We start from the raw sequence: 16,583 nt of genomic DNA, 5'->3' as shown, positions 1-16,583 counted from the left end.
ATTTATTTTTTCACCCTGAAAGAGAAACACATAATGAGCTAGTATGCATCGCATACTAGCTCATTATGAAATACTTACCTTAGAACAAGCCCCCGCCCTGCCGCCCGCTTACCTGTATGACGGGCGACATGTCCAGTCGCCCTTCTTCCGGGATCGCGGCATCCGGCCATCTGATTGACCGGAGCCGCGGTGACGTCACTCCTGCGCACGCGCGCAGGAGCCGACAGTCACGGCACGGGGCTCTGAAGGAACGGCACCAGCGGCCGTTCCTTCAGAGCGCATGCGCCAGTGATGTCACTGACTGTATCTAAGGTAAATATCTCCTAAACGGTACATGTTTAGGAGATATTTACAGTACATATAGGTAAGCCTTATCATAGGCTTACCTATAGGTAAAAGTTGCAGAGGAGGGTTTACTTCCTCTTTAAGGGAAAAAAAAACCTAAGCAAAGAAAACTAATGCAGCCACTACATCTAAGGATTGGTAAGCTGCAATATATATTTTTTTCGTTCTTGGATTTAAAGTGTTTGTTTTTTCTATGCGTGTGTTCACTTATGGTTATTTTAAAAATGATAGTCTATGTCATTCTCATGTACTTCTTCCATCTAAAGTACCTGGTTGATCCTGCCAGTCACCGTTATTCCTTGTTCTAAATTGACCAGACAAAGCACAGAAGCTGATCTGTGTCTGCGTGGTCAGTTTGCATCCTTTGCCTGGCTATTCAGAGGTACAGGACAGAATGGCAGCATGCCATCTTAAGAGCATTAAAGGGCCCCGGGCAATGCAGTGCACTGGGGCCCTGCCTACACAATCACCCAGGAGAATAAAAATGCAAATTATCGATAAGGCGATGTTTATTTGTACAGCAGTGCCAGGCTAAAGGCCCGTACACACGTACGGATCATCGTCATACAAACGTCGGCGGACGAAAGATCTGCCGATTGTACGCGCGTTAGTATGGTGCCTCCGACAGATGTCTGCGCACAATCCGCGGACAAGAGTCTTTCTTGCAAACATGAAAATTTTTGTCTGCGGACACCAGAACGGACGATTGTTCGCCTGTCAGTACAGAAATCAGCCGACAGACCGCAGATTTGCAAGACTGGGCATGCTCAGAAAATAAAAAACACAGGGAAAGTTAACCATTACATGACATCACTTCTGCAGTCAGCTGAAGTCTGCGGACAAAATTCTTGTGCTGTCCTTGTGCTGTCTTTGCACTTTTCAACAGACACCGACATCCCGGGGAGAAAAGACGAACATTTGTATGACGACGATCCGTACGTGTGTACGGGGCTTAATGACAGCTTCCAAGTTCGGCGGCTGGGTCCGGTGAATACACACACATGGACGGGAGTCAGACGGGAGTCAGACTCGACTGTCCTGTGTGTGCCTGTTCCTGTGGAGGTGGATCAGCATTCCTGCAGTTGTGGGTTCCCCCTCCACTGCCCAAGTGGCCTGACAGCAGTGTAGAGCCGACAGGCACTTGCCACCTGCTAAGTTCGGCGGTGGGATGCGCACGGAAATTGGGACTAATGCTTGGCTGGGGCTGGGTCGCTGGGCATGTGGAGCCCCCTGGGCAAGTGGGGCCCCCAGGCAACTGCCCAGCGTGCCCATTCAGTAGGATGGCCCTGCCCCTGACCAATCACAGCCTGCTTCTGCCACACACCCCCTTCCCAGGCACAGTCTGCATCTTGAACACACCCCCCTCCTCAAGCATAGCTTGCCCCTTGCCTCAGGCTGAACAGAATATAGAATTCAGGCACACTGGGGTTGATTTACTAAAACTAAAGAGTGCAAAATCTGGTGCAGATGTGCATTGTAGCCAATCAGCTTTTAACTTCAGCTTGTTCAGTTAGGCTTTGACAAAATAAAAACTGGAAACTGATTGGTTTCTCTACATAGCTGATCGAGATAATCAACCATACTGTGTGTCTGCACAGTGTCCAGTAGCCCAGCCCTCCCCTCCCCCACTATCAGAAGGAAGCAGGAGCGTATGTACAGATGTTGCAGGGGTCACAATTGCGACCTGGCCCCATGCTCTAGGGATCCCGTGCAGGTCCATGTACACCTAGATAGGAGGAGAGGTAGGGCAGCATGTAGAGGAAACAATGCCCTCCATTTTCCTCCTGAAGCCAATCGGTTCCTCTACATGCTGCCCCGCCTGTCCACCTCCTGCTGTGATCGGGCTCCTGTGTGATCCCCTCGCCCCCCTCTCGTCAGCCGCAGCGCTGCTGGGTTCCCCCTCCCCTTTACCACCGGCTGCTGCAGGGGATCTGTCAGGATAGAGAGCCAGTAAATGTGTCATTTAACAGCCCCTTCCTTGTTTTAATTAATTGAGTCAGCGATCCGTACTGATCACTGACTCTGTTCATTCATAAATGAGTCATAGAAAACTGTGTTTACTATGCTTCAGTTTATGAATGGACAGGGGCTATTCCTGTCCATTTATTCTGTGCTGCTGAGGCATAGAAGGAGATTGAGGGCTGTGTCCTTATTGACATTTCTCTGTCTCAAGGGTGTAACAGCAAAGGTCATTTTAGACCCCTGATATTTCACCAAAGTCCCCCAATGGGGCTCCTAAAGAATTGTAAACAATAAAATTGTAAAATAAATAAATAAATAAACTGGTAAAAAATATTAAAAAAAGAAAGCAAATAAAAAACTACTGACACCAGTGGGGCAACTGCTGGCATCGCAAAGGTCGCACTTGCAACTGCCACTGTGAGTGGGCCCTGGCCAGGGGTCAGGGGAACCGTTTATGGTTGCTTGCACTGGGGCCCTGAAGGTTCTAGTTACCTACTGCAATTGAATAAATCGATATAAACACAGCATACGGCTACCTCTAAAAAAAGGTTTATCGAAAAAACAAACAAAATCGCACATATGCATCACAGGTATGCAAGCCTGCTCACCTCAAAGCCCATTCGGAATCCCCCTCCCTTCCCCCCACCCCAAGCACCCCAAGAGCACCCACCCCCTAGGAGAAAGACCTCTCCAGCTCCTGGGTAGGTTTGGTGGGTGATTTGTGTGTGTAGGGGGGTTTAGAGGGGTCTTTTCCATGGGGGGGGGGGGGGGTGGTTGGTGCTCTTGGGGTGCTTAGAGTGGGGGGATGGGAGTGGTATTCTGGGTGGACTATGGGGTGAGGAGCGGGCTCGCATACCTGAGATGCATATTTACTATTTTGCTTGTTTTATTCAATAAACTTTTTTGTAGAGATAGCCGTGTGTATGCCTATTCTTTCAATCTACAGTATCTCATAAAAGTAAATACACCCCTCACATTTTTGTAAATATTTTATTATATCTTTTCATGTGACAACACTGAAGAAATGGCACTTTGCTACAATGTAAAGTAGTGAGTGTACAGCTTGTATAACAGTGTAAATTTTGCTGTGCCCACAAAATAACTCAACACACAGCCATTAATGTCTAAACCGCTGGCTCTAATCACGTGCTTCAAAAAAAAAAAACCCCATTGGAATTGCATCCGGCACCCTGCATGTAGATTAGGGGGCCAGACGCATGGATAGGGGGGGCGACGCCCCTGCGCCTCCAATGCACCAGCCGCCACTGCAACATTTTCTGTAAGGCTCTGTTCACATCTAGGATTTTTTGGGCGATTTTCTGCTCTAAGCCTCATCTCTAAAAACGGCCAACAAGACAAATCCCATTAATTTCAATGGCCCCTGTTCAGATCTGATCATTTTGTCACCTTAAGCAAAACGCCCATTTTGGCGTTTTTATTTTTTTTATTGGTCACTTGTCAACCTCAAAACGCCTGCACAAAAACGCTGCAAAAATGCTTGTAAAACGTCTGTAAAAATAGCAACGCCTAGATGTGAATTTATGACAAATGGGGGAAGGGGGTAAGATTAAAATACATAGGACAATCGGCGTGCATAGGGCATAAGGTAAAGACAGATATCATGTGGATGAATCCATGCCACAATAGTAATTTTAGAAAAGCCGAAGGCCTAGCAACCTAAACACTAAGGAAAACATAAATAGGGGGGACAAGTGAGACTTTATATGAAGTGCATAATGGTTGGGGTGTAGAACATGGCTAGAGTAAACAAATGGATGTGCAACCAAATAGCAGAAAGAACAACATTTTAATGATAATTGTCACCATCCATACAAAAGACCAAAAAGGCGTAAGTATATGTATAAAACGATTAATACAGAGTTAACACAATGGAATAGCGTATAAAAACATAGTAATCGAGAGCTGATGGATCCTGAACAGATGAAGCCAAGGCTAAAATTGGGCATGTAAAACCAATTCGATAAAATAGGTATTGAAAGGAATGCATGGTAACGGCTCTACGCGTTTCATGGAGTAAATTCCACTTCTTCAGGAGCAGATGCATCCCTTGTCACTGCAAAAGAGAGAAGAAAGAGATCCCCCTTATAGACAGTAGTATAATAAACATGGTAGCAGATAAACAAGCATAAATGAAGAAGGAATATAACAGCCCAATCTGAGCCAGCTTCACCCTTGGTACTTACAGCTTGATGATGAAAAAAATAGGGTAATATGCTGTGTGGGCAACAGTGCAACCGGGGAAGACGTCTCACCGGGAGCGGTGGGAGCCCAGTCTCCGGCCAGTAGGGGACAACCAGAGGACATCGAGAGGAAGAATTGAATGAACCCAGGTGTGTGAAGTAGATGGCATAGATGGGTAACTAGCCAACGGATACTGCATGTAGAAGATGAATGTGAGAGTTAGTGAGAAGTAGATAGAGAAATAGTAAGAATATAGAGCTTGGAGTGGCCAGGGTGATAAGCCACATCCCAAAGCAAGAAGTGGTAGGTATAGACCCAATAGAAGCGAAGAAACCAAGACTGCCAGAGGAAAGACTAGGAAAAAGAAAAAGGAGAGAAATGAATGAAGATGACCAGAGGAGATGTCCTCGAATAGTACCCAATGACGGCCACAGAACAGCTCCCATCGTCACGTCAGCACTCACAAGAAGGGAAGAGGATGCCACATCACGAGTGGCAGCAGCCAACCCGAGCTGTGGCGTCATGAACTCCCCCTATTAAGTAGTGCAGGTGGAACCCAACGTGCCGACGCCGTGGCGCCAAAGTGATGATGTCACACGTAGCGGCAAGGGATGCGTGATGTGAATTTAGCCTAAATAAATGTAGACGATACAATATATATTTCATTGGTCAAAAATAAGTACACATTACATCATTAATTCAGATGACAAATAGTTATAATTTCAATGAACAAAATGCAAACTTTGATTCCCAAAAACATTTATAAATAATCCCAATTATATTCTGGCAATTAACTGTAATTGTAACAATCCTTTTTATACTTACAGTATATGCAATGAGCCCATTTGGTACAGGGAAGGAAAGGCAGATCCTTAATTTTATCTCTAGTTATTATTGTGTTTTAATATGAAAAAATATTACCAAGGATTAAGTTCTAACTAACACCTTATATGTTTTTGCATGTGTTATAATCTGAAACCATGCACTTTTCAGACAGGATTGTAAATTGTGAGACTCAGCATTTTCCAGAACTGGTCATTTGGGTAGGAGGTGAGGATATCAAGAAAATCAAGTTTTACCTAGATACGAGATAGAAGGTTGTGTTCAGGGGATTTTTATTTAATCATAAACTTAAAACCTTTGACCTGACTGACCTAGAGCAAGCATGTATCCATTGACGTGACAACAGGACACCTGACATGCATATGCTTTGTTTCTGGTTAGCAACAAATAACAAGAATATACATTTTAGTAGATTGGTGTCACATACACAAAAATTCATCTGAAATTCTCCTTGATAAATATAGGATTTCCTGCTAGAGTTTGCTAAAAAGCACTGATCACTTGTAAATGAAAAATTCCAGGTATGGATATTTTATACATAGTTACCTTGGTCCAGCTTGGACCAGGGTAACTATGCATATGCCATGCTTGGCAGATCCTCCTGGAAGCTGGAAATCACTGAAGTAGATCCTTTGATCTCCACTTGCTTCTGAGTCCCCCGCCAAGCGGCTGCCCTACTCAATTCTGAACACAGGAGGTCTGCTGCTTGGCACGGGCTTTGCATTTTCTGAATCAATTCAAACCAGTCTCTGATCGGAGCAATCAGAATAGCAGTAAACTTTTCCAGACCGCAAAATGAACCTTGTATAACCATGCAACCAAAATCACCACTAATAAAAGCCACCCACTACTATAAACAGCAGGACATCTTCTTATGTTGCTGGGCATATCCACAGATGATTCTTTACATGATTCAGTGCATAAAAGGCCTTTTACTCTTGGAAATAGTATGTTTATCTGTTGGATCTCTAGGGATGAGAGAGGATGGTGTTTTTTGGCCACCTTGATCCCAATGATGGATGTGGTTGGGAAGGGCCAATCTAAACATGTATTACAAGCTAGCAAGCATCCAAAATACCCTCTTAAACATAGGGATAAAGGAGAATTGTTTTTTGACCAGGATAAGGCTTGGTCTTGGTCCACATCCTGGACATGATGGGACATAGAGCTTATAAATAGACTTAAAATCTATTCTCGCATTATTGATGAAGTGTTGAATTTAACTAATGCTGATGTTAAACTGGTTAATAAAGAACAAAATTGTTCCCATGTGTCTCTGAATGGCATCTGTGCTGAACGACTGACCTCCTGCGTTCAGAATGCAGAGGGACAGTGTCTCTGCATGGCACCCCAAAGCATATGGAGATCACCGGAGAAGCAATGTTATTTCAGTGATTTCTAGCTTCCAAGACGATTAGCCAGATACGGTATGTACATAATTATAAAATGTGAAAAGGTGCGCTGTTATGGTGATACACCAAAAATACCTAAAAACGGAAAGCAGCTCCCACAAATTCAAGGACTCATGTGCTTGTACAATAATTATATATATAAAAAACTGTGCGCTAATCAAAGTATAAATGGTATATAAATACGCGTTACATCACAGGCATGTGACTTCCTCAGGGTGGGAGCCTATTACACTCTTATATGTAGCACAGTTTATATCTGCTGGAGGTAAGCGTATATGAAAGTCAGAAAATATTTTTTAGTTGAAGAGTTTTGTGAGATTTTTTTATCACCACCCTGCACGAATTTGAGCACTTTCACTGTGTGCACACTTTATTTTTTTACACTATTGGATTTATTCACTCCTAATTAAGTATACTTTATTTAGACAATATTGCACTATTATTGTGTTTTTTTTTTTCTTCTATATATCTGGAATCATGCATATGGTATTTATTGAGTAACAGTGGATGAAGATTGTTTAATATTTATCAAACTTTTGGAGTGGCACATTTTTTTTTTTTATATACACTATTTTCTGACTATATTTTTTTGATGGAATCTTACCATTCATGGACTTCTATATGAACTGATATTTTATTCTGGATTGAATTCATTGTTTTTTTCCCCTCATCTGTACAAAAGTTGCTATTTTGCACAAGGTTAAGATAGGATTTTATCTGATTGAATTGAAGAAATAATTAATTTAGAGATTAATTGATTTTATATATATTCATATTCATCGTTTGCACATTATTGGCTAAATTTGCACAGCATATCCACATATATATTTATTTATACACCATACGATATATCGAGGGCCGATCTGCCCTTTCCCCACTATATCTGAATCGGCCCTTGAGGTTCCCAATATTGCCGATATTTCGGGAAAGTGCTGTATCGGAGTGATGCCGGCAGCTAGAGGCATCACCCCGGTACCGGCGTCCATAGCCGACGGTCGGCTGTCTTGTAATGACAACTGATGAGGCTGAGAAGCCGCTCGGCTGTCATTACAAGGAGCGGGAGGGGGGGAACTTGGCTGTTTTGAATGCTTTTAAGTGCAGAGGAGGGGTTTGGGGTCTTTTAGACCCCCAGATCCCTCCACAACAGTACCTGTCAAGTGTAAAAATAAAAATAAAACATTTTTTTTAAATGTACATAAATATCGCCCAATATCGGCTGATACCGATATTCAATGGCCAAAATATCAGCATTGGCAACGAAAATCCGATATCGGTCGATCACTAGTACATAGTTACAGTATCTCACAAAAGTAAGCACACCCCTAACATTTTTGTAAATATTATATTCTATCTTTTCATGTAACAACACTGAAGAAATGACACTTTGCTACAATGTAAAGTAGTGAGTGTACAGCTTATATAACAGTGTAAATTTGCTGTCCCCTCAAAATATCTCAACACACAGCCATTAATGTCTAAACTGCTGGCAACAAAAGTGAGTACACCCCTAAGTGACAATGTCCAAATTGGGCCCAATTAGCCATTTTCCCTCTCCGGTGTCATGTGACTCGTTAGTGTTATAAGGTCGCAGGTGTGAATAGGGAGCAGGTGTGTTCAATTTGTTGTTATCGCTCTCACTCTCTCATACTGGTCACTGGAAGTTCAATATGGCACCTCATGGCAAAGAACTCTCTGAGTATCTGAAAAAAAGAATTGTTGCTCTACATAAAGATGGCCTAGGCTATAAGAAGATTGCCAAGACCCTGAAACTGAGCTGCAGCACGGTGGCCAAGACCATACAGCAGTTTAACAGGACAGATTTCACTCAGAACAGGACTCACCATGGTCCACCAAAGAAGTTGAGTGCATGTGCTCAGCGTCATATCCAAAGGTTGTCTTTGGGAAATAGACGTATGAGTGCTGCCAGCATTGCTGCAGAGGTTGAAGGGGTGGGGGGTCAGCTTGTCAGTGCTCAGATCATACGCCGCACACTGCATCAAATTGGTCTGCATGGCTCTCGTCCCAGAAGGAAGCCTCTTCTAAAGATGATGCACAAGAAAGTTCGCAAACAGTTTGCTGAAGACAAGCAGACTAAGGACATGGATTACTGGAACCAAGTCCTGTGGTCTGATGAGACCAAGATAAGCTTATTTGGTTCAGATAGTATCAAGCATGTGTGGCGGCAACCAGGTGAGGAGTAAAAAGACAAGTGTGTCTTGCCTACAGTCAAGCATGGTGGTGGGGATGTCATGGTCTGGGGCTGCATGAGTGCTGCCAACACTGGGGAGCTACAGTTCATTGAGGGAACCATGAATGCTAACATGTACTGTGACATACTGAAACAGAGCATGATCCCCTCTCTTCAGAGACTAAGCCGCAGGTCAGTATTCTAACATGATAACAACCCCAAACACTCCTCCAAGACGACCACTGCCTTGCTAAAGAAACGGAGGGAAAAGGTGATGGACTGACCAAGCATGTCTCCAGACCTAAACCCTATTGAGCAGCTGTGGGAAATCCTCAAATGGAAGGGGGAGAAGCGCAAGGTCTCTAACATCCACCAGCTCTGTGATGTCATCATGGAGGAGTGGAAGAGGACTCCAGTGGCAACCTGTGAAGCTCTGGTGAACTCCATGCCTAAGAGGGTTAAGGCAGTGCTGGAAAATAATGGTGGCCACACAAAATATTGACATTTTGGGCCCAATTTGGACATTTTCACTTAGAGGTGTGTACTGTGAGGGGTGTACTCACTTTTGTGAGATACTGTACATTGGTCCAAGCTGTCTGTACCTGTAGTCTGGTCTCAAACTTTAATGAAGTGGTTGACTATACTGTTTATCTTATTTTGTTTATTGCCACCTTTTGTTCAGTTTGAGGGTCTTGTCAACTTTTGTGATAACCTTGTTTTACTTGGCTGTGTAACCTTTTGTACTCCTTATAAAACAAAAGATACTGTATAGTCAGTATCTCCATATGAGATGTAATTGTTCAAATGAAAACAACTTTAAAAAAGGTAACTCCGCTTTTGTAGGAAAAAAAAAATTGATATAAAAAAAATATATATTACTTGCGACTCAAGTCATCTTGTAATTGAATGTTATTAAAAATTACCTTTCGTTTTTAATCTGCAGCTCTGTAATTTTCTGTAAAATGCAATGCAATATGACTACCTGCAGGTGTTCTGTACACAGAATGTTTACAGAACGCCCCCCAGAAACATAATTTCCTGATTGTGTAATTGGCTTACTGATTTTCCCAGAAGTCTACACAAGTCAGCTTTCAGGCATCTCCTGCAACAAAAATGTTATTTTTGGTGAGATACTTCCAATAGGTAACTACAAGGGATGCAGATCCTGCAATTTTCCTCATTAGAGCCCTGCAAGTGCAGCAGCTGATTGATAATTATGAAACCACTCCCATTAGATTTACTTTCCCACATGGACACGGACAAACACACAGTGATTTCTTCGAAATAATAAAAAGGTAGGAATCTGCAACAAGGTTTGCTAAATGATTAATAACATGCATAAATATGTTTGAATAGTATCTATTTATAATACACTAATGTGGTGTTATGCATTTTCAGTAAATGTGGTAACGCTGAAGGTCTTCTGTGGGGTACAGGTATGGCCTGGCGGGTTATGTGGTCCATGACTGGCACTGGATAGCCTCTCAGGCTGTTTGCCTGGGAGGCTTCTATTCCCCTCGACTGATGCTGCAGTGCGCGGAGTGGGAAGCCAGTGTGGATGGTTCTGTCCTGGCCTCGGTTGGGCTTTGGTGCATTTCTTCTCCCCTGGGAGGGGTAAAGAGGGGCAGTCATGGCGTCAGCATCGCAGGCTGTGGGTGATGACATGACCAGATACAGACATTTGCTGCACCGGATGTGACATCACCCGCAACCAGGAAGTTACAGTGATGTGGAAGGAGGGTTCTTCCCCTTCCTGTCCTGGTAGAATTAGGGCGCAGATGGGTGCAGATGTAAGAGAAACACCTGATACCGATTGGCTTATATGGTCACATGATTATTAGTCACACCTAGTCTCAAAGTATTTATTAGAGCCCTTTTTGGAATTGTGAGCATATTCTGTGTTGGGAGAATTCTTGATACCATCTGGCTAAACCAGGCTGGTGGACTCATGGGAAGAGGAAATTAACTTTTGGCTTTTTGGAATAGAGGGGCCATTAGCTAATACTTGCTAATTTTCTGACTCTATGACTTTATTGCACCTTTACAGCCCCATTTATGGGAATATTGTAATTCCATGTAGCCACACACCTTTTCTCTTCCCTCTGGGCTGCCTGGAGAATATTGAGCCCTCGGCAACTGAATGTAACTGTCTTTAACTAATTGTGTAAATGGAGCAAAGTGTGGCAAACAAAAAAAATAGCTGACTTTATTTGATTACTGCCCACAGTGACCTCCGTGGACCCCCTTTGTGTGCACCCCTGCCTTTCTGGGTGGTGGCCAAACCTACAGGAGAGACTGAGAGTGCATGGATGTTTATAACTGTGACGAGACCAACCTCGCCACTGGGCATTTTAGGAGCCTGGTTGCTCGTCTCCTGCAATATGACTATGGACCTAATGGGGCTTTTACCCCTTTAAGACTATTTGGGCATATATGGCCTGTATTTCTATGCTTATGGCCCTTTAAGGAAAAGACCTGCAGTTTTGTATTGGCACTTCGGACCACCGAAGTGCCGAAGTAGTCGAAGTGAACGCCATGCGACTAACAAACACATGGCAGCGGCCATTTTAATTCAAACGAACGCGGCCCCATTGACAATGGATAGTTGTACGAACTGGGCCGTTCGTACATTTGGACCGTTTGAATGTACTTCGACATTCGAAGTCCATTCATCTCTATGGGGAAATAGACCGACCGCATAGCCCAAATCCATGGAACTGTTTTGGGCATGAAAATGTGCCTGCGGTCGGTCAGAAAAGGACTTCCGTCTAACTTTTTAACCCCTGGAGGGATTTCTATGATTTTTGGTTATGTTTGCATTTGAAGTATGCTGATTCTGAAAATGTAAGTTTTATTTGAATGTGATGCATATTTTAGAAGTTATGAAAATGTTGCTTTTGGCCTGAGGTGGCTTTCCATTCAGCTATTGTCAGGTGTGCTAATGACCTCACCTGTTGTCTACTAAGGGATGTATTGACACTCAGAGTAATGTGTATTGAGGGCTCGTTAGGGAACCATTGTTCTGTGTCTGACTATTGTGTACATTGATTGCCCCCTGGGGCTTCTGTCTCCTTGCATTGGTCAAAGCTATCTGACCAATCCCTGTTGACTCATTTTCAAGTCCTCATTTGCATGGCAGTCCTTCTGGTCAATCTATCTGACCAATCACTGCTGACTCATTTTCAAGCCCTCATTTGCATGGCTAGGAGAGGACCTTATAGGGAACTGCAAGTACTGTGCAATTGACCAATGGGAAAGCGGTTGTTGGGGGAAGGATGTTCCAATTTCTGCATAAAAGTGTGCTGTGTTCTTCCAATAAAAGAAAAAATTGAAGGATGGCGCTCAAGTGTATTAGTAACTGGCAATTAACCCCAAAAGAGACATAGATAAATAGTCCAATAAAAGTTTATTGTATTGGTCCGCAATGAAGAAGCAATATATGTATATTAAAATAAATCCTCCTACCGGTCCATGAAGCCTCTGTGTGTCACTGCTGCCTCAGCAAAAATCCCTGATGTCAGTCCCAGGGAAGGGAGGAAGCTGGCAGGTGGTTTGAATAAAATTGAACAAAAACAAAAATAGAAACAAGAAAACATTTAACAAGTACAAGGGAGGGTCCCAAAAAGGCCCCCTATTAGTTCAATGTCCCCCCCATTCAGGGCCAAAATTGGATCCCAAGACTGCATCTGCAGCATTGGGAACCCTTCAGCCTATTGTCATTAATGATGTGAGTGACAATACACCTTTTCAACAGCCTCCATCAAATATTACAACAGCCATTTCCACTTCTCCTAAAAGTAGTAGCATCAGCATTTCTATACCTATCAGAAACCGTTATAGCCCACTGGCAAGGGATCTTGACGGTTTCATCAGGGAAGGTGGGCGTCCCAAACTTACAGGTACCATCACCATGGATGCTACATCCAGTTCTGACAACAACAATGTAGGACTGGATTTTCACATGCGGGCTCCAAGGGGAGCACCGATAGAAAAAAGAAAAATAGAAGAGGTAGAAGAGGAGGATGTCGGATCAGGGAACAACAAGAAAGAAAGAACAGAGTTAATATAGACTATGGTACCATCAAAATTTATAATCTATCATCCCATGTATTGTCCGAAATCAGGGGCGTAACTAGATTTCTCAGGGCCCCGGTGCAAGAAATCATGAAGGCCCCCCCCCCCCGAAAAAGCATATTTTTGACACTTTTTTTTTTTCCAACGTATAACAAAGTAAAACATTTCTGTTTCTGGGTTCAATGGCGGCAATGGTGGGGAGGGGGGTGTGATCAGTGGCGGCGGTGGTGGGGAGGGGGGTGTGATCAGTGGCGGCGGTGGTGGGGAGGGGGGGTGATCAGTTGCGCCGTGGTGGGGAGGGGGGTTTGATCAGTGGTGGCGGTGGTGGGGAGGGGGGTGTGATCAGTGGCGGCGGTGGTGGGGAGGGGGGGTGATCAGTGGCGGCGGTGGTGGGGAGGGGGGGTGATCAGTTGCGCCGTGGTGGGGAGGGGGGTTTGATCAGTGGTGGCGGTGGTGGGGAGGGGGGTGTGATCAGTGGCGGCGGTGGTGGGGAGGGGGGGTGATCAGTGGCGGCGGTGGTGGGGAGGCGGGTTTGATCAGTGGTGGCGGTGGTGGGGAGGGGGGTGTGATCAGTGGCGGCGGTGGTGGGGAGGGGGGGTGATCAGTGGCGGTGGTGGTGGGGAGGAGGGGTGATCAGTGGCGGTGGTGGGGAGGGGGGTGTGATCAGTGGCGGCGGTGGTGGGGAGGGGGGGTGATCAGTGGCGGTGGTGGTGGGGAGGGTGGTGATCAGTGGCGGTGGTGGGGAGGGGGGTGTGATCAGTGGCGGTGGTGGTGGGGAGGGGGGGTGATCAGTGGCGGCGGTGGTGGGGAGGGGGGTTTGATCAGTGGTGGCAGTGGTGGGGAGGGGGGTGTGATCAGTGGCGGCGGTGGTGGGGAGGGGGGGTGATCAGTGGCGGTGGTGGTGGGGAGGGTGGTGATCAGTGGCGGTGGTGGGGAGGGGGGTGTGATCAGTGGCGGCGGTGGTGGGGAGGGGGGTGTGATCAGTGGCGGCGGTGGTGGGGAGGGTGGTGTGATCAGTGGCGGCGGTGGTGGGGAGGGGGGGTGATCAGTGGCGGTGGTGGTGGGGAGGGTGGTGATCAGTGGCGGTGGTGGGGAGGGGGGTGTGATCAGTGGCGGCGGTGGTGGGGAGGGGGGGTGATCAGTGGCGGTGGTGGTGGGGAGGGTGGTGATCAGTGGCGGCGGTGGTGGGGAGGGGGGGTGTGATCAGAGGTGGTGATGGTGGTGAAGGGGGGGTGAAATTAGTGGCGGTAATGGTGAAGGGGGTGGGATCAATGGCGGTGGTGAGGGGGGGTGATGGTTGTGAGGGGGGGTGATGGTTGGGAGGGGGGTGGGATCAATGGCGGTGGTGAAGAGGTGATGGTGGAGAGGGATCAGTGGGGGTGATGGTGGGGGGGGGTGGAGGAGGGGTGGGATGTGGTGTCATCCTCCCCCACCACCCCTGTCTTACTGATCCCATCCCCCCACCACCACAGATCTCATCCCTACACCCCCCAACACCTCTGTTGTAGCTAGGGATGAGATATGTTCTGTGCCAGGCATGGGATGGGATCATTAAGAGGCAGCATTCCAGCAAGCCAGCAAGGGTGGAGTTTGGGATCAAAAAGGCAAGTTAGTTCACTTACAATTAGCACTTAGCAGTCAGTCAGCTTCCCCCTCAGTCACTCAGCAACTCCAGCCAGGCAGGCACACTTCTAGCAGGCACAGCATGTAGTCTCTTCGCACTCGCAGAGGGGAGAACTCCTCCTCCCCCTGCACTCTATTGGTGTCCCTGCCTCACTGCATCAGCTCTGATTGGAGGATCGGCAGGGCTGGGGGCGGTGCAGGCAGCACAGCAGCAGATTACAGCTTTACACAGAAAACTGGCTGCTTTAGACACCTCCCCCCCCCCCCGCCCGCCCGCCCGCACAACGTTCGTCTCTCAGTCTCAGCCAGACAGCCACTAACGGACACGGAACAGTCAGGCTGACAGACGGGCCCCCTCACGCCGCGGCCGCGGTAAGAGAACGGGGGCTGGCGGGCCCCCCCCTCAGGTAGCGGAACTCCAGGGCCCGGTCGCAAGCGCGACCGCTGCGACCCTGATAGTTCCGCTACTGTCCGAAATGGAGACATCCGTCCTCAAGAAAGGTCTAGGCTTTTCGCCGTCCACAGGGCCCAATGAATTCAACTTATTTAAAGATCTGAATAGATTTGTCCGCCAGTTAACAATAAAAAGGCACTTTGCCAATAACCAGGCCAATGGGTTACTATCCAATTCAGTTGAGGCTACCTCACCCCAACTGACTGGAACGGGTTTTTCCACCATACCTGATGAGGAAGCTCTACATATATTAGAAGAATTATGGACTGGTGATCTTTCTTTAGAATTATCAGAATTACTATTGATTGATCCTGAAGTACGCTTTAGTAGCTTTAGACCTAGCTCGTCCTTCAATCCAGTCCATTCAAAGGGTCCGTACATTGAGACCTATTATCAGGCGGTATACAGAGATCTTATCAAACTCTGCAAATCCCCTAGGGACACATTTCATAGCAATCTCAGCAAAACGGAGAAGGCAGCTTTGAAAGCTCTCACAAGCAATGAGGGTATCATTGTAAAGCAGGCTGATAAGGGAGGTAGTCTGGTTGTCCAGAATAAAATTGATTATCTCAGTGAGGCCAATCGGTTATTGGCCGACACTGAGACCTATATCAAGCTACCTGGTGATCCACTTCCCGAATACAAACTCGAACTCAAATGTCTGGTCGAGAGTGCGTGGCACCAAGGTGTCATTAATGACAAAGAGAAAAAATTCCTACTCCCAGGAGAAGTCAGTACTCCGTATTTTTATCATTTGCCAAAGGTACACAAGTCCCTAATGCAGCCACCAGGGAGACCTATTGTGGCGAGTACCAATAGCTTTACAAGCGGCATTTCGAAATACATAGACTTCTTCCTTCAACCTTTGGTGTGTCAACTGCCCTCATATATCAGAGACTCTTCACAAGTACTTGAGGCTTTAAAGTCCTACATATGGGAAGAGAATTATATGTGGGCCTCCCTTGACGTCACGTCATTATATACTTCCATACCACATGAAGTAGGACTTCGGGCCATCACATACTTTTTGAGTCACTCTGGTTCCTTCAATTCATTACAGTCCATATTCTTAGTGGACTGTATTGAATTCTGCTTACGTCACAATTACTTCTCATTCTTAGACCAGTTCTATCTACAGATCAAGGGCACCGCCATGGGGGCTAATTTTGCTCCAGTATATGCCAATCTAACCATGGGCCTATGGGAAGAGCACCACGTCTGGCACAACAATCCCTTTGCCAAATATGTCGTCTTCTATGGACGATATATTGATGATGTTGTCCTAATCTGGAGTGGCGACCAGGGAATGTTTGAGGCATTTGTGGCACATTGCAATTCCAACTAGTTGGGGTTGTCCTTTACATCTGTCATCGACCCCAATGAGTTGGTCTTTCTAGATTTGGTGCTCTCCCATGAAGACCCAAACATTATTAGTAAGAACCACACAAAACCCACCAGTGGCAATTCATACTTACATTAT

The sequence above is a fragment of the Pelophylax lessonae genome, assembly GCF_965119305.1.
Source record: "Pelophylax lessonae genome assembly, chromosome: 1".
NCBI classification, from domain to species: Eukaryota; Metazoa; Chordata; class Amphibia; order Anura; family Ranidae; genus Pelophylax; species Pelophylax lessonae.
The sequence above is the reverse complement of the archived record's forward strand: the minus strand, read 5'-3'. Positions refer to the sequence as shown.